A 17,910-nucleotide genomic window follows, 5' to 3' on the forward strand; every position below is an offset into this window, starting at 1 on the left:
CCAGAACATACTGTACACTTCCTGTCCCTTGAGCACTTCCTTCTTCTGAGCACTCCGGGAATGAGCTCCCTACTCCCTGGCTCCTCAAGCCCTGGCTTTTATCCTCCTCACAAGGCACCTACAGTGTGTGTTGGAGTGATGCTTTCTTCAGGTGTATGACCTGTTATCCTTTTAGGCTGTGCAGATGTGGAGGGTGAGCCAGGGCCCCATGTTCAGGGCAGTTATCCACAGCTGGTGGGTGAGCCACGTGTGAGAAGATCTGCAATATGGAAATGCTTGCGTCAGGAGACTGGAGGTGGGCAAGGCTCATCTGGAAGATATTATTGGCCTGTCTCCCTTCCATGGCTTTCTTTTTGTCTGGGTTACTGGCTGCCCCAGCCATCATGCAGATGACAAAGGAATGAATTAGCAGTCTAGAGACTGTGCCAGGTCTTGCCTGTACAACCAGGGAGGAGTTGCTCTTCACGTCCTCATCTATAGAACAAGGTCATTTGTTTAGGGAAATCCTATGGTTCTAAAGTCCTTTTTGAAAAAAAAAAGAATTAATAGTGTAATTCTGAGAAACTCGGATGGAATTGTGTAACAAGGTACTTGCATGCCATTTCAGAAACCCTGTTTTTGTCTGTTCCCCCCCCCCTTAGGGCTGCATCCGTGGCATATGGAGGTTCCCAGGCTAGGTGTTGCATCAGAGCTGTAGCCACCAGCCTACACCTCAGCCACAGCAATGAGGGATGCAAGCCACATCTGCAGCCTACACCACAGCTCACAGCAATGCTGGAACCTTAACCCATGGAGGGAGGTCAGGAACCCAACTTGTGTCCTCAGCGATGCTAGTCAGATTCACTTCCACTGAGCCACGTTGGGAACTCAAGGAGCCCTGTTCTTTATGAAAGTATTCAGGAGATAATGCAATATGTGCTTTATATCTTCTCCACTTCAAAGCTGACTCATTTGCATAAAAACTTTTTGGATGGTTTTTATGAATGATTTGGGTTTTCAGAGTTAAAAGAATTTTTGAGTTGTGATAGCATCACAACCCCTAAAAATTGTTTAATAGCATCAAGATTAGGTAGGCCGTTTTGTTTGGGATTTTAGTAACTGAGAAAGTATAGGTTGTTAGCAGCACTCTGGAGCATGTACTACCCGTAGCACACGCTGTTAGTCACTAAAATTATACTGGTTCTAGACACAACAGGATTCCCATTTTTCAGTTGATGAAACCAAGGTTCAGAATGGCTAGGATGTCGGATACACTCTTCAAATCCAAGTATCCAGGTCCCATAACCTACATTCCTTTTCTTTGGCTTTGCAAAGTATAACACTCTAAATGTACATTAGATTTTATCGGCCAAATGTGGAAATTATGTTTTGCAATTTTTAGCTCCAGTGTAGTTATAAGATCTAGTATATGGGAATAAAGACATTGAGGAAGTAGACTTATTTTACTAGGAACCAACACCTCATCCCTTTTGCAGAACAAAATTAGACTTTAAAAAAAACCCAAGATGTTATTAAAAGAAACTTTCAAATATAGTTTTATATAATTCTGGTAGTATTGCTTTTAAGCTGGTAGATGCTATATATGTTAGTTGCCTTGTGCATCTACCAAGCGAAAAGCACTGTACTTAGCAAAATTGTCAGCAATTTCTTTAGATGCCCTTTGACTCTCTGGTGAGCAATGAAAACATTCCCATCTACTCCTCAGGGAGAGTCTGAATGTAAACACATCATTCCTTCTGTTCAGCTCCTGGGCACCCTCTCTACCTTTCTGAGTCTTCTGTCCAAGTTGGTTACCTTGTCACCAACATCCCACTCATGAAAGGGTCAGCACTTCCCTGAGGACTGCTCACCATTGGTCACTTTTCTCTCCTCTCCCAATCAGGACTGTCTTGTCACATCACATCACATCACCTTTCACTCACCAAGTGTTTATGGAGCATTCAGCTCACGCCAGACACTATTCGAGGTACTGGGAACACAGCAAAGAGGACAGGAGAGTAAAATCCCTGCTTGGGGCTTACATTCTAGTGGAGAAAAGAGAAAACAAACAAGAGACGGGGACCGAGTGTTGCTGGTGGACCTGGCAGTGTGCTCCAGAGAGGGACCAGGAGGAGGAAAGGACACCTGAGTGGATGAGACTGAAGCTGGGGACCAGTGAGGGAGGGGTGGGAACAGTGTGGTTGTGGGGGACAGAGGACAAGGTGGAAGAGGCCTGGAGGGAGCAGGTGCAGGGAGGGACTGCAGGTGGCAGGTATATGGAGGGACTGTGAGCGGCCAGAGGCCCCGGGATGGTGGCCTAGGTGGGACCTGGCCAGCAGTGGGGAGCAGAGGGTAACCACTGTGGGTAGAGCTGGGGATGGGCCAAGGGAGCTGGACACGGTAGCTTCCAGCAGTAGGCACAGAGACCAGGTGGAGGCTGTGTTCCTGACACTTTCCAGTTGGGCCGCATCAAGGGTCCAACTGCCCGTGTGGCTCCTGCCCAGGGAAGGAAAGGAAAGCATTCTCCATCATCAAAGACAGGGGGCTGTGAGCTCCAAGCACGCACTCTGCAGCCAGGCGGGCCTGGGAGCTTCACAGGGTCTCCTCAGTCCATGGGGGGGGTTGAGGTGCCAAGGCAGGCGCTGGGGCTCGGCGGGGGGCCGCAGAGCCTCTGCAGGCGGCGTGGGGTGGCGGGGGGGGGGGGGGGGGGGGGGGGGGGGGGGAAAGAGCCTCGGAAGGCCACACGGGGGAAGACGGGGCCTTAGCAGGCCCTGTGCGGGGGGTGGGGGGGGAATCCCCCCCTCGGTGGCCTGCTGAGAGGCAGGGCCTCGGCAGGCCGTGACCTGGGGGGGCGGGGCCTCGGCAGGCAGCGCGCGGGGAGGCGGGACTTCGGCAGGCCGCGCGCTGACAGCGGGGGCCTCGGCAGGCCGCGTGCCAGGGAGGCGGGGCCTCAGCAGTCCCTGTGCGGGGGGGGGGGGGGGCGGGGCCTCTGCAGCACGTGTCCTGGGGGCGGGGCCTCGGCAGGCCCTCTGCCGAGGGGGGCGGGGCCTTGGTAGGCCATGTGACTGGGGGGCGCGGCTTCTGCGGGCTGAGCGGGGGAGGCGGGGCCTCCGCAGGCCGTTTCCTGGGGGGGGCGGTGCTTCGACGAGCAGCGCGCGGACAGGGGGTCCGCGGCAGGCCGCGTGTCAGGGAGGCGGAGAGGGTCCAGAAGGAGGAAAGGACACCTGAGTGGATGAGACCAAAGCTGGGGACCAGTGAGGGAGGGGTGGGAACAGTGTGGTTGTGGGGGACAGAGGACAACGTGGAAGAAGCCTGGAGGGAGCAGGTGCAGGGAGGGACTGTGAGCGGCCAGAGGCCCCGGGATGGTGGCCTAGGTGGGACCCGGCCAGCAGCGGGGAGCAGAGGGTAACCACTGCAGGTAGAGCTGGGGATGGGCCAAGGGAGCTGGACACGGTGGCTTCCAGCAGTAGGCATAGAGACCAGGTGGAAGTTGTGTTCCTGACACTTTCCAGCTGGGCCGCATCAAGGGGCCACCTGCCCTCGTGGCTCCGGCCCAGCGAAGGAAAGGAAAGCATTCTCCATCACCCGAAGACGGGGCTGTGAGCTCCAAGCACACACTCTGCAGTCAGGCGGGCCTGGGAGCTTCACAGTGTCTCCTCAGTTCATGGGCGGGGGGCGGGGGGCGGGGGGGGGTGGTGGTGGCGAGGTGACAAGGCAGGCGCGCTGGGGCTCGGCGGTGGGGCGCATAGCCACTGCAGGCGGCGTGGGGTGGCGGCGGTGGGGGGGGGGCAGACTCGGCAGGAAGACGGGGCCTTAGCAGGCCCTGTAGGGTGCGAAGGGGACCCCCCTCAGTAGGCCTTGCGGGGAGGCAGGGCCTCTTCAGTCCAGGTGCCAGGGGGGCGGGGCCTCGGCAGGCTGTGTGACTGGGGGGCGTGGCTTCTTCAGGCCGACCTGGGGAAGGCGGGGCTTCAGCAGGCCGCGTGCTGAGGAGGCGGGGCCTCGGCAGGCTGTGTGACTGAGGGGCGCGGCTTCTGCGGGACTTGCGCGGACAGGGCGGGGGGGGGGGGGCCCTCTGCAGGCCACGTGCCAGGTGGGCAAGGCTTCTGCAGGCCGCGGGCGGGGAGGCGGGGTTTCGGCAGGCCCTGCGCCGGGGGGGCGGGGCCTCCGCAGGCTATGTGACTGGGGGGCGCGGCTTCTGGGGGCCGCGCGGGGAGGCGGGGCCTAGACAGGCCTTGTGCTGGGGGGACGGGGCCTGGGCAAGCCATGCGCGGGGAGGCGGGGTCTCGGCGGGCCGTGTGCCTGGGGGGCGGGGCCTCAGCAGGCCAAGTGCCAGGTGGGCAAGGTTTCTGCAGGCCCCGCGCGGGGAGGCGGGGCCTCGGCAAGCCATGTGCCAGGGAGGCAGGGCCTTGGCAGGCCGCGTGCCAGGGAGGAGAAGCCTCGGCAGGCCCTGTGCCGTGGGGGCGGGGCCTCGGCAGGCCGCGCGCGGGGAGGTGGTGCTTCGACAGGCCGCGCGCGGGGGGAGCGGGGCCTCGGTAGGCTATACGACTGGGGGGCGCGGCTTCTGCAGGCCGAGCCAGGGAGGCGGGGCCTCGGCAGGCCTTTTCCTGGGGGGACGGGGCCTAGGCAGGCCGCGCGCGGGGAGGCGGGGCCAGGGCAGGCCTTTTCCTGGGGGGATGTGGCCTCGGCAGGCCGCGTGCCAGGGAGGCGGGACCTCGGCAGGCGTTTCCTGGGGGGCGGGGCCTCGCAGGCCGCGCGCTGACAGGGGGTCCTCGGCCGGCCTTGTGCCAGGTTGGCGCGGCTACTGCAGGCCGAGCGCGGGGGGGGGGGGCCCTCGGCTGTCAATGTGCCCGGGGGGCGTGGCCTCGGCTGGCCGCGCGCGGGGAGGCGGGGCCTCGGCAGGCCATGTGCCAGGTTTCGGGGCCTCTGCAGGCCCTCTGCCGGGGGGCTTGGCCTCAGCAGGCTATGTGACTGGGGGGCGAGGGTTCTGCAGGCCGAGCGCGGGGGGGCGGGGCCTCGGCTGGCAATGTGCCCGGGGGGCGGGGCCTCGGCAGGCCGCGGGAGGCGGGGACACACGGCTCACACCCAATCCCAGGCACAGCCTAGTTCACAGTCCGCTGCCATCTTGAATCGCGGTGTTGCTCTTATTTCCTCAGGAACCGTTTTTTAACGGCTGGCGCAGCTGCTTCCCTAACTGGGGTCTGCAGTGCAGGCGTGGTGTCTCTGCACTGCGCCCTGCAAGCAACTGAAACCTGGCCAAGCACAAAGGAAAAGAAAAGGTAGACTTTGCTTTATTTCCCAGACTGTACTTTTATGAGCAGGGAATTGTTAATGGGCTTTGTAGGTGACAGTTGAACTGCTGAGGAGAAGAAGGAGGCCTGGGGGGGGCAGAGGAGTCCAGGGCGCCAGAAGAGCCAGTGGGGAGCAGGTGGTGGTGCTGAGGGAGTGAGGGGGCGGTGGGGAAGACGGAGATGAGATGTGAGGGTGGTGGTGAGATGGGAGGATGGTGATGAGGTGGAAGGTTGGCGATGAGATGGGAGGGTGGTGGTGAGATGGGGAAGACGGAGATGAGATGAGAGGGTGGTGGTGAGATGGGGAGGATGGTGATGAGGTGGGAGGTTGGTGATGAGATGGAGGGTGGTGGTGAAGTGGGAGGTTGGTGATGAGATGGGGGGGTGGTGGTGAGGTGGAAGGATGCCAGTGATGAAGTGGGGAGGACAGCGATGAGGTGGGGTTACGGAGATGAGGTGGGAGGATGGTGGAGTTGAGCTGAGAGAGAGGGTGGTTAGGAGATCTGCGGTGAGGTGGGAGGATGGGGGTGAAGGAGGAGGGTGGCGATGGGATGGTGACAGCTGTGATGAAGTGGGAGGTCGGTAATGAGGTGGGAATAAGGCGGGGTGGGTGGTGATGAGGTGAGAGGACAGCTAGAGGAAGTGGAGAAGGGGCTGACTGCAGGGCCAGCAGTGAGAGGGCTGTCACACAGCACAGGAATCTTGACAGGCATCCAGCTTGAGAGGAAAGCCTTCAGGAAGGAGCGGTGTTGGGTGTCATTCAGATGGGCCCAGTTATGGTAGATTGAGGATGTTATCAGCACTACTAAATATCAAATAGACAACCTATCAGCATCTTGTACGAACCTGTAATGGAAACGAATCTGGAAAAGACTAGATATACACATGCAGGGGTATAATGGAATCACTTTTCTGCACACCTGACACACAACATTGGAAATCCACTCTACTTCAATAAAAAAGTTATTCAGGAGGGGACAGGAGCAGAGTAATAATTAGATTATTGTGGTGACAGTCGCCAACTTCCAGCCCCCTTTGGTGCTGGGCTCCTCCTTCCTCCTCTCACAGGTGCGAATGCCTCTGACCCTCTGCCCAGACGTGACTCTTGCTAGAATGTCCATGTTAGAGGGGCTGTGACTCTTTAAAAGGAATTTTTCCCTGGTGGGGTCCCCAGCGTCCCAGGCCTGGCTTGCCAAGAGTGGTCATGAGGGGCCAACTCTCACAAAAGCCCTGGGACTGAGAAGGCCTGCATCAGCTTCCACTTGGAGCCATGGAGGTGGCCAGTTACAAATGCCTTTTTAATGTTGCTCCCAACACTCTGTAACATATCAGGCCATTGCTTCAGGTAACTTCATCGTGAGGCCACTTTCCATTTTATTTCATATTTTCCTGAAAGGATATTGTCCTTGTCAAGCAGACAGGAGCTGACGAGGTGAGGGATCGTAACAATGTGTTATAACTTTGTAAAATTTCTCACCCAGCTCCCTCCCATCATCAACTCAAGACCTAAGATACCGGAAGAGCATCTCTTCTCTCCTCCTTTTTCTTCCTCTGGCTGGTCCTGACCAGAGGGCCCTAGTGAGAGCGGCTCCTGATAATGTCAGGATCTTCTTCGGAACCTGCAGCATAATTCATTTTCCCCGGAATGGATGTGGAGCCTCCCCGTGCTTCCAAATTGGGCTGCACCAACTCTGAGACTTCTGTGTTCCATTTTCTCAACGCTCCAATGAATTGTCAAGACAAAGCTTTGTGTCAAGATAGAGAAGCATCTTTTCCCAGGCCTGCATTTCTGGCTGGGAAACAGGAGCCCAAATCCTAAATGTGTCTATTTGGTCAGCTTACAGTCCAAACAGCGATTTTGGAAATGCAGAGTTTGCAGAGCCTGATGCCTCTCCTGCAGTTTAAATCTGCACGGTTGTCACCAGTTACAGACTATGGCAGATGGCTTGCAGTGTGTAGAGGAGGACAATGGACAAGGAGTCAAAGAGAGAAAAGAGCAGTGCATGTCCTGGTTAAGCTCCTCCAAGTTGCCATTAAAAGTGCATAATTTCACCAGACTCTAGCCTCAAACATCCATGGTCAATTAAAAGCTGTCTCCGGTCAATGGGTTGTGACAGAGAGTTTCTATGTTCTAGGGACACCTTCTACCCTTTAGACAGACTGCCTTTCGCCCTGAAAAATGGCATCCAAAGCCCCACTGTCAGCTAACAAGTGTGTAACTTGCATTGGTGGCACCTTCAGGTTTCATGGCATTTCCTGTCTCTTCACCATGTATAGGCTGTGCGTTAAAACTTCCGAAATCCCCTTTTCTATTCTCAAGGGTTCCCACACCCCAGATGATGATGGAATCCGCAATTATAATAAGCAACTTCCAAACAAAATTAAGGGCCCTGCTTTCCTTACAACCATTGCTCTTTTCCCTATACTTCTTCAAACTGGCCGAAGACATTTTAAGGCTGCTGTCTTTGGCTTCTGTGCAGAAAAGAGTGCCTCCTGGTTTCTTCATCTGCTGAAGATGGACCTAGTCCCTTCTCATTTCTTAACCTAAGCTGTGAACCTTTTGCTAATGATGATTTGTAGTCTGAGCTCTCTGGGGTTCAGAGAGAGCTCTGCAGGTGCCTGTCAAATGCTCGACCTGAGAAAGACCAAGCCAAGCTAAATCAAGCACCATGGCTTGACTCAGCTTTCCAAGTTCTGCAGCAGAACAGCAACCGCCCACCCCCACCAGGAACAGAACCTCCCATCAACAGCTTCCTCGCTCCCCCTGGGTTTCTCCCAGTAATTTTTTGAAGATTGCCCGGGGCTGCCAGCCTCATCTGCCTTTTCACTTGGCTCGTTCCTCCTCTCCCAGCTATTTGCTAAAATACAGGGCTTCCTTCCCCTCTTGTTAGAACAAAACTTGCTAGGAAGTTGACCCTAGTCTTCTGAGGCTTCCTCGTGTTGTCCCAAAGCCTGTCAGGTAATTTGTAAGTCTGTTAGTTTAAGTGGCAGAGCTAAAGGCTTTTCTCTAACCAACTGACTGGTTTCCCCTCTGCCTCTGAGCAAGCTTCATTCTAGAGTCAGAGATGTCCAGGCACAGCCTTCTGAGTACACTCTCCTCTTGACTTTGAAATCTTCACTGGGCTTTGCCTGCATCTATGCTGGACGATGAGCCTCGGCAACACACGAGGACTTCCATGCCTCACTGGTCAGCACCACTGTGCTGCTGGGCTGGAGCCTCCATCCTCCATTCCTATATCCATGCCTACTTTTCAGGCTCACTGGTGAAGAAATAGGATGAGGAAGCAGGAAAGGATCAGAGGCAAGGAGCATGGTCTCACTGACAGTCCATAAGCCTGAATATCTGAGTTTCAGCTCCTTTTATGCAGGTTTCACAGCTGAGAAACAGCCCACCCAATCCTCATTCTGTCTTCACACCACAAGGCTGGCATGGGCAGAGTGCCATCAGGAGAGAACACAGCTCCCACCATGGAGAACCCCTCTAAACTTGCTTGCACCAAAGTCTAGTTCCAACAGCATGTGGCCCGTGGAAAATGCAGCTGCGGTCAGTAACTGAGGTTCTCAGACAGCCTTGCCCTTGCATCCTAGCTCCTGGCACATGCTCCTTCCTGATTCGCCTACCATGAAGCACGTGACCCCTCTGATGAAACACATATGTGATGACTGACATCCTGGGTTTCTGCCCATGGCAAGTAGGCCCCTGCAGTCACTGGACCACAGTTCTCCCCCACCGAAGGACCCTGCAGGCCATGGAGCACCATGGCTTACAGCAGGGTTTTGGCCCCCATCACCAATGTCATCCCACTAAGTATGTGCCAAGAAGACTCTTGTTAAGCCTAGAACCTAATTTGATATGTGGAAGATCCATCTTCACATAAGACCTCAGACTGGTGACAGTTTGGTTTACAGAGAGAGGGTCACAGTCCCAGAGGAGAGATCTACCCAGCAAGGGTGCTCAATGAGGAAGACAGAGCTTTATCCCCTTATTCCTGCAGCATCCACCCTTGACCTTCATGGTTCACATTGGCCTCAGGCTTTCTCCCAGGGTTGAAGTGAGGGTGTGGGTGTTGTTCTGTACCTCTCCTAGGTCTTAAGAGTACAGCCAGCACTCAGCCTCCTCCCACACTCTGGCCCCTCAATCAGCCCTGGACACCTAATGTGGATATGACAGACATGCAGCTGCTGCGACAGCCCCTGCCAAGTGACAAGACCAGCCTTCCCAGTGAGTCCACTCAGGACCTGAGGCATTGCTCAGCTGGCTTGCTGCCACCAGCAGCACTGAGTCAGGTGGTGGTCCTTCCTCACCCAGCAGAGCCAGGCTCTCCTGGACTGTTAACATGGAATTTGGAGGGAATCTTGTGCCTCAAAGAGCATCACTCTTCTGGGGAGAGAAGAGGAATGCATGTGACAATATTAAAGCCAAGGCTGTGTGGTGAAAGTTTAATAGAACAAATATATGGCTGGCTGGCTGAGGAATAATAAAATCACTCTGATGATGAGGACTTTACTGCACTGGTTTCCAGACCCTTGTTTGCTAAATAAATATATTTACTTGGACTCCAAGCTACTGGGTGGCCTTGGTCCAATGACTCCACTTCTTCCAGCCATTGTTTCTTCATTGTAATCTGAGAGGATGGGGCTCTGTGAGTGGTTCTTGGAGTGTCCTCATACTGGAGGAGGAAGTCTTATGTTTGTGGAGCTTAAATACTCTTTACCAGTCATTGAGCATGTTTTCAGGGAGTACAGAGTTGACCCTAGTCTTGCTGCTCTGGTGCTGGTGGCAGGAAGCCATTGTTGCTGCCTTCCAGGACATTGTTGTCCGATGGGGAATGTGTGATGGGCTCTTTCTAAATCCCCTGACCAGCCCCTCCCCCTGGTCAAATAAATTCCAAAACTATTTTAAGAAACCTCTGAAAGACTGAGATGAAAGTATTGTACTGTAGATGTCCCCCAGATGACTCACTTATTGGTTGATGAATTTTATAATGTGTGTTGTGATTAGATTTATTCTAAGATCATAAGTCCTTTCTTATGAAATGTACATGCAGCTAGCACCCATGTCTGCATTATTCTCTGGGACTTGAGTAAGAATCTTGTTTGAAAGTCACTGCTATCAGGAAGCAAAGTGTTTGGGGTGTGTGCAGCCTGAGCGTGGCCAAGAGTTGAGTCCCTCTGGTTCTTACAGCTCTACCAGATAACCTGCTGTCACATAACCTACTGGGATGTTTCATCCATGTAGAGTATGTCAGCAGCTGTCCAGTGGGGCCTAGAGAAGCTCAGTTCAGAAAGGAGTGTGGAGGAAGGGATCGCTAAGGTGGGTATGGGGTCCAGAACAGGGCTCTGTGAGGGGAACCCAGGAAAGGTGTCTGTGTCAAGACTGATCACCCCACAGCACCATTGGATTGATTGAGGGAGGGAGAGTGTGATATGAGAAATAGCAAACTCAGGATTGCTTTGGCGATTCTGGGTCTTTTGTGGTTCCATATAAATGTTTGAATTGTTTGCTCTAGTTCTGTGAAAAATGTCATGGGTAATTGGATAGGGATTGCAGTGAATCTGTAGATTGCTTTGGGTAGTATGGCCATTTTTACAATATTGATTTTCCCAATCCAGGAACATGGAATATCTTTCCATTTCTTTACATCCTCTTTGATTTCTTTGATTAAACTTTTATAGTTCTCGGCATATACGTCCTTTACCTCCTTGGTCAGGTGTATTCCAAGGTATTTGATTTTGTGAGGTGCAATTTTAAAAGGTATCATAAGCAATCCTGAGAGACAAAAACCAAGCATGGGGCGTAACTCTCCCAGACTTCAAGAAATACTACAAAGCCACAGTCATCAAAAGAGTATGGTACTGGTATCAAAACAGACAGACAGACCAAAAGAACAGAAGAGAGAATCCAGAAATAAACCCTGACACCTGTGGTCAATTAATCTTTGACAAGGGAGGCAAGAACATAAAATGGGAACAAGAAAGTCTATTCAGCAAGCATTGCTGGGAAACCTGGACAGCTGCATGCAAAGCAATGAAACTAGAACACACCCTCACACCATGCACAAAAATAAACTCCAAATGGCTAAAAGACTTAAATATGAGACAGGACACCATCAATCTCCTAGAATAAAACACAGGCAAAACACTCTCTGACATCCACATCATGAATATTTTCTCAGGTCAGTCTCCCAAAGCAATAGAAATTAGAGCAAAAATAAGCCCATGGGACCTAATCAAACTGAAAAGCTTTTGCACAGCAAAGGAAACCCAAAAGAAAACAAAAAGACAGCTTACAGAATGGGAGAAAATAGTTTCAAATGATGCAACTGACAAGGGCTTAATCTCTAGAGTATATAAACAACATATACAACCCAACAGCAAAAAAAGGCATTCAATCAATGGAAAAATGGGCAAAAGACCTGAATAGACATTTCTCCAAAGAAGATATACAGATGGCCAACAAACACTTGAAAAAATGCTCAACATCGCTGATTAGAAGAGAAATGCAAATCAAAACTACCATGAGATACCACCTCACACCAGTCAGAATGGCCCTCATTAATAAATCCACAAATAACAAGTGCTGGAGGGGCTGTGGAGAAAAGGGAACCCTCCTGCCCTGTTGGTGGGCATGTAAACTGGTACAACCACTATGGAGAACAGTTTGGAGATACCTTAGAAATCTATACATAGAACTTCCATATGACCCCACAATCCCACTCTTGGGCATCTATCCGGACAAAACTCTACTTAAAAGAGACACATGCACCCGCACGCTCATTGCAGCACCATTCACAATAGCCAGGACATGGAAACAACCCAAATGTCCATCGACAGATGATTGGATTCGGAAGAGGTGGTATATATACACAATGGAATACTACTCAGCCATAAAAAAGAATGACATAATGCCATGTGCAGCAACATGGATGGAACTAGAGAATCTCATCCTGAGTGCAATGAGCCAGAAAGACAAAGACAAATACCATATGATATCACTTATAACTGGAATCTAATATCCAGCACAAATGAACATCTCCTCAGAAGAGAAAATCATGGACTTCGTGGATAGACTTGAGGCTGCCTGATGGGAGGGGGAGGGAGTGGGAGGGATCGGGAGCATGGGCTTATCAGACACAACTTAGAATAGATTTACAAGGAGATCCTGCTAAATAGCATTGAGAACTTTGTCTAGAAACTCATGTTGCAACAGAACAAAGGGTGGAGGAAAAAATGTAATTGTAATGTATACATGTAAGGATAACCGGACCCCCTTGCTGTACAGTGGGAAAATAAAAAAATTAAAAAAAAAAGAAATAGCAAACTCAAGGGGTTCCTTTTGTGGCACAGTGGAAGCAAATATGAATGGTATCCATGAAGATGCAGGGTTGATCCCTGGCCTCACTAAATGGGTCAGAGATCTGGCATTGCCGTGAGCTCTTCTGTAGTTCATAGACATGGCTTGGATACCTCATTGCTGTGGCTGTGGCTGTGATGAGCAGCTGTAGCTCTGATTAGACCCATAGCCTGGGACCTCCCCCATGCTGCAAGTGCAGCTGTAAAAAGCAAAAGACAGAAAAATAGCAAACTTGGTATATGAGATACACACATATATATTTTAGATTTCTTACATGTATAGCCATGGCACTGACAGTTGATAAAATGGGTTTGTTGATAAAAATCATAGGTATTGGCAAGATTCTTATGTTTTTTAAAGAGATTAATACATATAAAAGACTAGAACTGTTAAGGAATGAATGGCTTAAGAATAACAATTAATTTCCTAGTTGTGAAAACAGCCTCTCTGCCTAGATTCTGTAGGCATGAGTAGAATAAAATGTCAAGTTTTGGGGGGCGGTTTTTGGCTCTACCTGCTGCATAGAGAAAGAGGCCAGGGACTGAATCCCACCTAAGCTGGAACTGTGGAAATGCCACATCCTTAACCTGCTGCACCCCAGTGGGAACTCCACAAGATGTCATTCCTTACAAATTTTCTAAAATTTAATCTTTTCCCCATTTCAAAGTACTCTCCTCTATTGGTTGAAATTAGTAAGTTTTTTTATAAAATTGAATAGCAAGAGGACACTGGCTACACACACGTTCCAAGTGGCTTGTCTCCCTTCTAGAAACAACCAACCTGCCTGCTGCCATCCTACTTCCCCAACCAGAGCAAGTTCTCTATAACCACCTCCAAGCAGCTGTCCTCCCCAGGGCAGGCTCAGGTTTCTATAGGCCCCCAGGCTTCCCAGGGGAGATGACCCTGGGGTGCAGTGCTCTCACCTTCCTCTCCTTCAGTCCAACTTCATGTCCACAGTGAAGTATCACAATGGAAACCCAGGGATTTGAGGGAGGCCCTTTCTCTTGGAAAACAGCCCCTGTCTAGAGGCTTACTGCCTTCTGAAGCCATTCCCACAGGCATGGGCCTGGACCACCACGGGCTGGTGGCCTCAACGTGGACAGTCAAGAGCAGGACCCAGCGAGGGACCTGCCCCAACAGATGCTCAGGACGCAAGTAAAGGAGCCCAAGTTTGAATCTCAACAGTAGAATGCGGGCCTCCAGTCATTCTGCAGTGGGGGAGGGGCCGAGGGCAGGTGAGCCTGGGTGGGGGTAGGGTGCCATTCCATGCTGGCCTCTACAGGGAGGCAAGAACCAGACGTTTCTTCCACCTTATGCAGGGGCCAGACAATTGTCAAGTGCCTCGTCAGGCAATGTATGTGTTGGTTTTCAGAGTCACAGCACCAAGGTTTGTCTTGATGTTCCCTTTCCCTTTGTTATTCATGAACTTGTTTGTTGTCCTTCAACCCCCTCAGCTTCCGTCCTGGCTCTTGGCTTCCTTCCCCAGAGGCCAGACTTTCTGAACAAAATTCAGCTTTTATCATCTGATAACCACTTGGGTTTTCATGGCCACCTGGAACCCAATGTTTATGGTTTGGCTTCTCTCAGCAGACCCACCATTTGTGATTGGTGTGTGTCCGTCTTTGCTAAGGAAGCTGTCCTTGTGTGCCAACCAGCATCCAGCAGGACCCACCTTCCTCATGTTCCCTTGTGCTGGAAAGGCCCAGCCTATCCAAAAAGCCGCTGCACAGCCCACGTGTCCAAGACCAGAGATCAGTGTGATGTGTTTCCCGTATGATGACATTGCTGGTAAGTATTGTATGTTTTACCTTTTTAATGATCGAATGTAATATTTTCAACAAATCCTCCCTTCTCAGGGATCACAATCCACTTGTGTGAGATAGAATTTGCAGTGTTGAGTCCTCCTCCCCCCTCTTTCCCCTGTCCACTCAGTCCTCGTTCCCACTGGTAATCAGTGTTACCTGTTTCATTCACATCTTTTCAGAGATCTTTTGGGCAAGGAACATTGAATGCAACCCATTTGCCTTTTCAAAAATTATTTCTTTGTCTCTGAAAATTAAAATGTGCACAGGGATGTAAAATGTTGGAGGATAATGTGAGAAAGCGATTATATATATATAATATATGTGTATATATATGTGTGTATGTATGTGTGTGTGTGTGTGTGTGTCTGTATGACAGGGTCCTTTGCTGTACAGTTGAAATAGACAAAGCATTGTAAATCAACTGCAATGGAAAACTTAACAATTATAAGGTAAGAGTTCATCTTGAAAAAAAGTAAACAGGAAAAATAGAAAATTAAATCTTGTCTCCGTATATCTGAGTATATTATTTTTGTCACCTTCATACTGCCATTGTGGCTCCTCTGTTACTGGACTAACCTTTATTATGGGAGTTTCTACATTCTCTTGAAATTCAAGGAACTGAAAGAACAGAGTGTTCAAACCCAGGCAATATCAAAAGTAAATATCCAGCTCCATTTGAATTTTTCATTTCCCATACACAGTGCCTGCCTTTAGCCTTAACTCTGTCCTATGCAACATTTTGGACATATCTTTACTGAAAGTTCTTTCCCTATTTATCTGAAATTTACCTTTCCCTCAGCATCAGCATTTATCTGGCAAGACTAGCCAAAAAGGGTAACATATTAGGCGCTTAGTAGTGAGCAGTTCTAGAGAGGATGAGAACTTGGACTAGAACCTGAAATGTGCATTTTGGTCCAACCCAAAATAAAATGGCAAAGGGACCCCAAATCTGCAGGATGAAATGTCAATGGAAGAGGCAGGATATAGGATTGAGTGTTTGTGCTTCATGGGGTTAAGGACAGAAATAAGGGACAAGAAGACAAGTTAATGTACTAAATATCCCAGAGATCTGGGTTTTTTTTTTTTTTTTTTTTTGGTCTTTTATTTATTTTCCTTTTTAGGGCCAGACCTGCAACATATGTGAGTTCCAGAATAGGAGTCAAATCGGACCTACGGCTACAGGCCTATGGACACCCACAGCAATGTGGGATGCAAGCTGTGTCTGTGACCTACAGCATAGCTCAAGGCAACACCAGATCCTTATTCCTCTGAGGGAGGCCAGGGGTCAAAAGTGCAACCTCATGTGTACTTGTCAGGTTCATTTCTGCTGAGCCGCAATGGGAACTCCTTATATTTCTAGGATTTAAAAAATCAACTACCCATGAAATGCATGTGCACCTTGAGAGAGTGCCGGTATTTTATCCACCATTGTCCACTCTCCTTTTGGACAAAGCCAATCCCATCTAAGACCTGGTCTGCAAGCCCTGCTTATAAGTTTGTGAATTTCCTGTCCGCATCCCATAGCCTTCCACTTTAGAATCTAGGCTCATCATTACCTATGGTCCCATCTGCATCCCTTAGAAAACAAAACAGAGACACAAATGAGAAACAGTTCTCTGACTCTTATTTTCATGTTGGGAATTAATGTCACCTCATCACTCTCCTAATGATATGAATGAGTATTCATGTTTTGTGTGGTGAGAAGAGAGGACAATTAGGAAACTCATCAAGGGAGATGAGGGGTGAAAACCTAATAGGACTGCAACCAAATCTCTTGGGAGGTGAAATTCATTCTCTGCTGTAGCACCACTACAATTCCTACTGATGTTAGGGTGTCGGGGAAGGCAAGAGAGGTTTATAAGGAATGTCCCACATTGAGAAAAAGACTTGGGAAGATGCTTCAGAAGCTTCTTACCCCTTGCAAAGAAAAATGGACTCAAAAGAGAGTGAGAGGATTTCAAGCAATATCATGGTGAGCTTTCTATCAAGTACCTCTTGATGGGGGATTGAAAAAATAAACAATTTGGAAATATTTCTCTGTATTTGAGCTCTTATAATGAAAATTTTAAATGTTTTTCAACCAATAACTTCATATAAGAGGATTGGTGAGGCAAGCATTGTACCCAGGCTCTCAAGAAGGGCAGGCTTCTTGTTGTCTCCTCCCCTTGTTCCACCATTCAACCGATTATTTACAAGATGCTCACTCATCGCTCTGATATAGTATTTGAATGCATCTTCTCAGGGACCCTGATAGAAAATCACATTGTGGAAAAGTGACATTCCCAATTCTGCAATCAATTTTTGTTTACTACCTCAAAACCCTACATCCTAGAGGCAGAGATAATCAAATTAGCTGAAATGTAATTAGGGAAAACCAGTCATGCATGTGGGTGTCTCAATGTCTTTTGGACCCTTATCTGATTATTCCTGCAGAGAGCTTCAGGGCAGGCACTGAGAGCTGAGGAGAAACATCTCTGGAAATGGATCACAAGCATCAGAAGACAGGTAATCTCCCACTTGCTGATGGAAATTTAAAGGCACTGAGATATTCCAGGTTTGTGTCTTGTGGAGGTTTCAAGTCTGTGCCCTTGGGAGCTCTTGGTGTTGTTAGATGTAAGGGGTCATGAGAGGTATCCTGTTGATGAAGAAATGCTCCAACGTTGCAGCTAACCGGAGAACGGTCCTGATGGTTCACATTTCTTTGCAAAGTATGACAATGTCAGGTCAGTAAGTTGAATCTGCTCCTATTTATTTGTTGGTTGATTGCCAACGGAAATTCTGTGATGTAGTCAAAGAAGTAGGGAGGGAGAGTACAAATGTTCCCAAAGTACCTGCTGTGCTGTAATTGGCCAAGATTGTCAAGTTTACTTCACAAGGATAACCAAAACCTTACAAAGGAAACACCTATGAATCAACCTTTATTGAAAAACTTCCATGCATTAACTAACTACACTGAGAGCAAAACATTCGAGTAGAACAAATGCATTTGGAAAAGCTCTAGGCATGGAAACAGGAGAAAGTTCTCTCAGAGTGTTTTCCATGTCTACAATTCATTGCTAGAAATTCTTTTTAATGGAACCCTAAGGCTTGCTAGGTAAAAGGACCTAATATTTCTAGAAAAAACAGTAAGCAAAACTAAGGAACTGCAGCCCAAAGGGCATGAATGCCCTTGGCCCAAATTGAGGATACCGTGCTTAGGCTGGAGCTCTCCAAACTCTTTCATGGGGATCATATCTAAATGGACAGTTTTCAAGTTTGCAATTTGAATGTGGGAGATCATCTCACAAGAGAGAGGTTAAAGAGGAGAAGGTCAGAAAGATCGCAATGAGAAGACATATCAAAAAAAAAACTCCCCAGAGGATGCCAATTCTCCATTATATTCCTCTCATGCAAGAATTCCTGGGCTAGGTATTCACACATCCCATGCCAGCAACCATGCACATGTCCGCTAGTGGCTAGGGCTGTCAGGTGCAGGGACTACACT

General features: G+C 49.8%; 1 long non-coding RNA gene across 3 annotated transcripts; it reads left to right on the plus strand.

Annotated features, from left to right (window-relative positions):
- The first annotated feature begins 4,303 nt into the window (after window positions 1-4,303).
- LOC146396299 (uncharacterized) lies at window positions 4,304-7,371 on the plus strand. 3 transcript variants are annotated; one of them, XR_014826474.1, is made up of 3 exons: window positions 4,304-4,511; window positions 5,133-5,255; window positions 6,749-7,371. It is a non-coding gene; the product is annotated as an uncharacterized LOC146396299 (long non-coding RNA). The 3 variants fall into 3 exon arrangements; XR_014826473.1 differs by lacking the exon at window positions 4,304-4,511 and adding an exon at window positions 4,715-4,890; XR_014826472.1 differs by lacking the exon at window positions 4,304-4,511 and adding an exon at window positions 4,715-4,767.
- The last annotated feature ends 10,539 nt before the right edge of the window (window positions 7,372-17,910 follow it).

Source organism: Sus scrofa, chromosome 14 (genome assembly GCF_054392235.1).
Source record: "Sus scrofa isolate SSC_HxYL_T2T_F1_AM1 chromosome 14, Sscrofa_HxYL_maternal_Yorkshire_Landrace_v2.0, whole genome shotgun sequence".
Lineage (NCBI taxonomy): Eukaryota > Metazoa > Chordata > Mammalia > Artiodactyla > Suidae > Sus > Sus scrofa.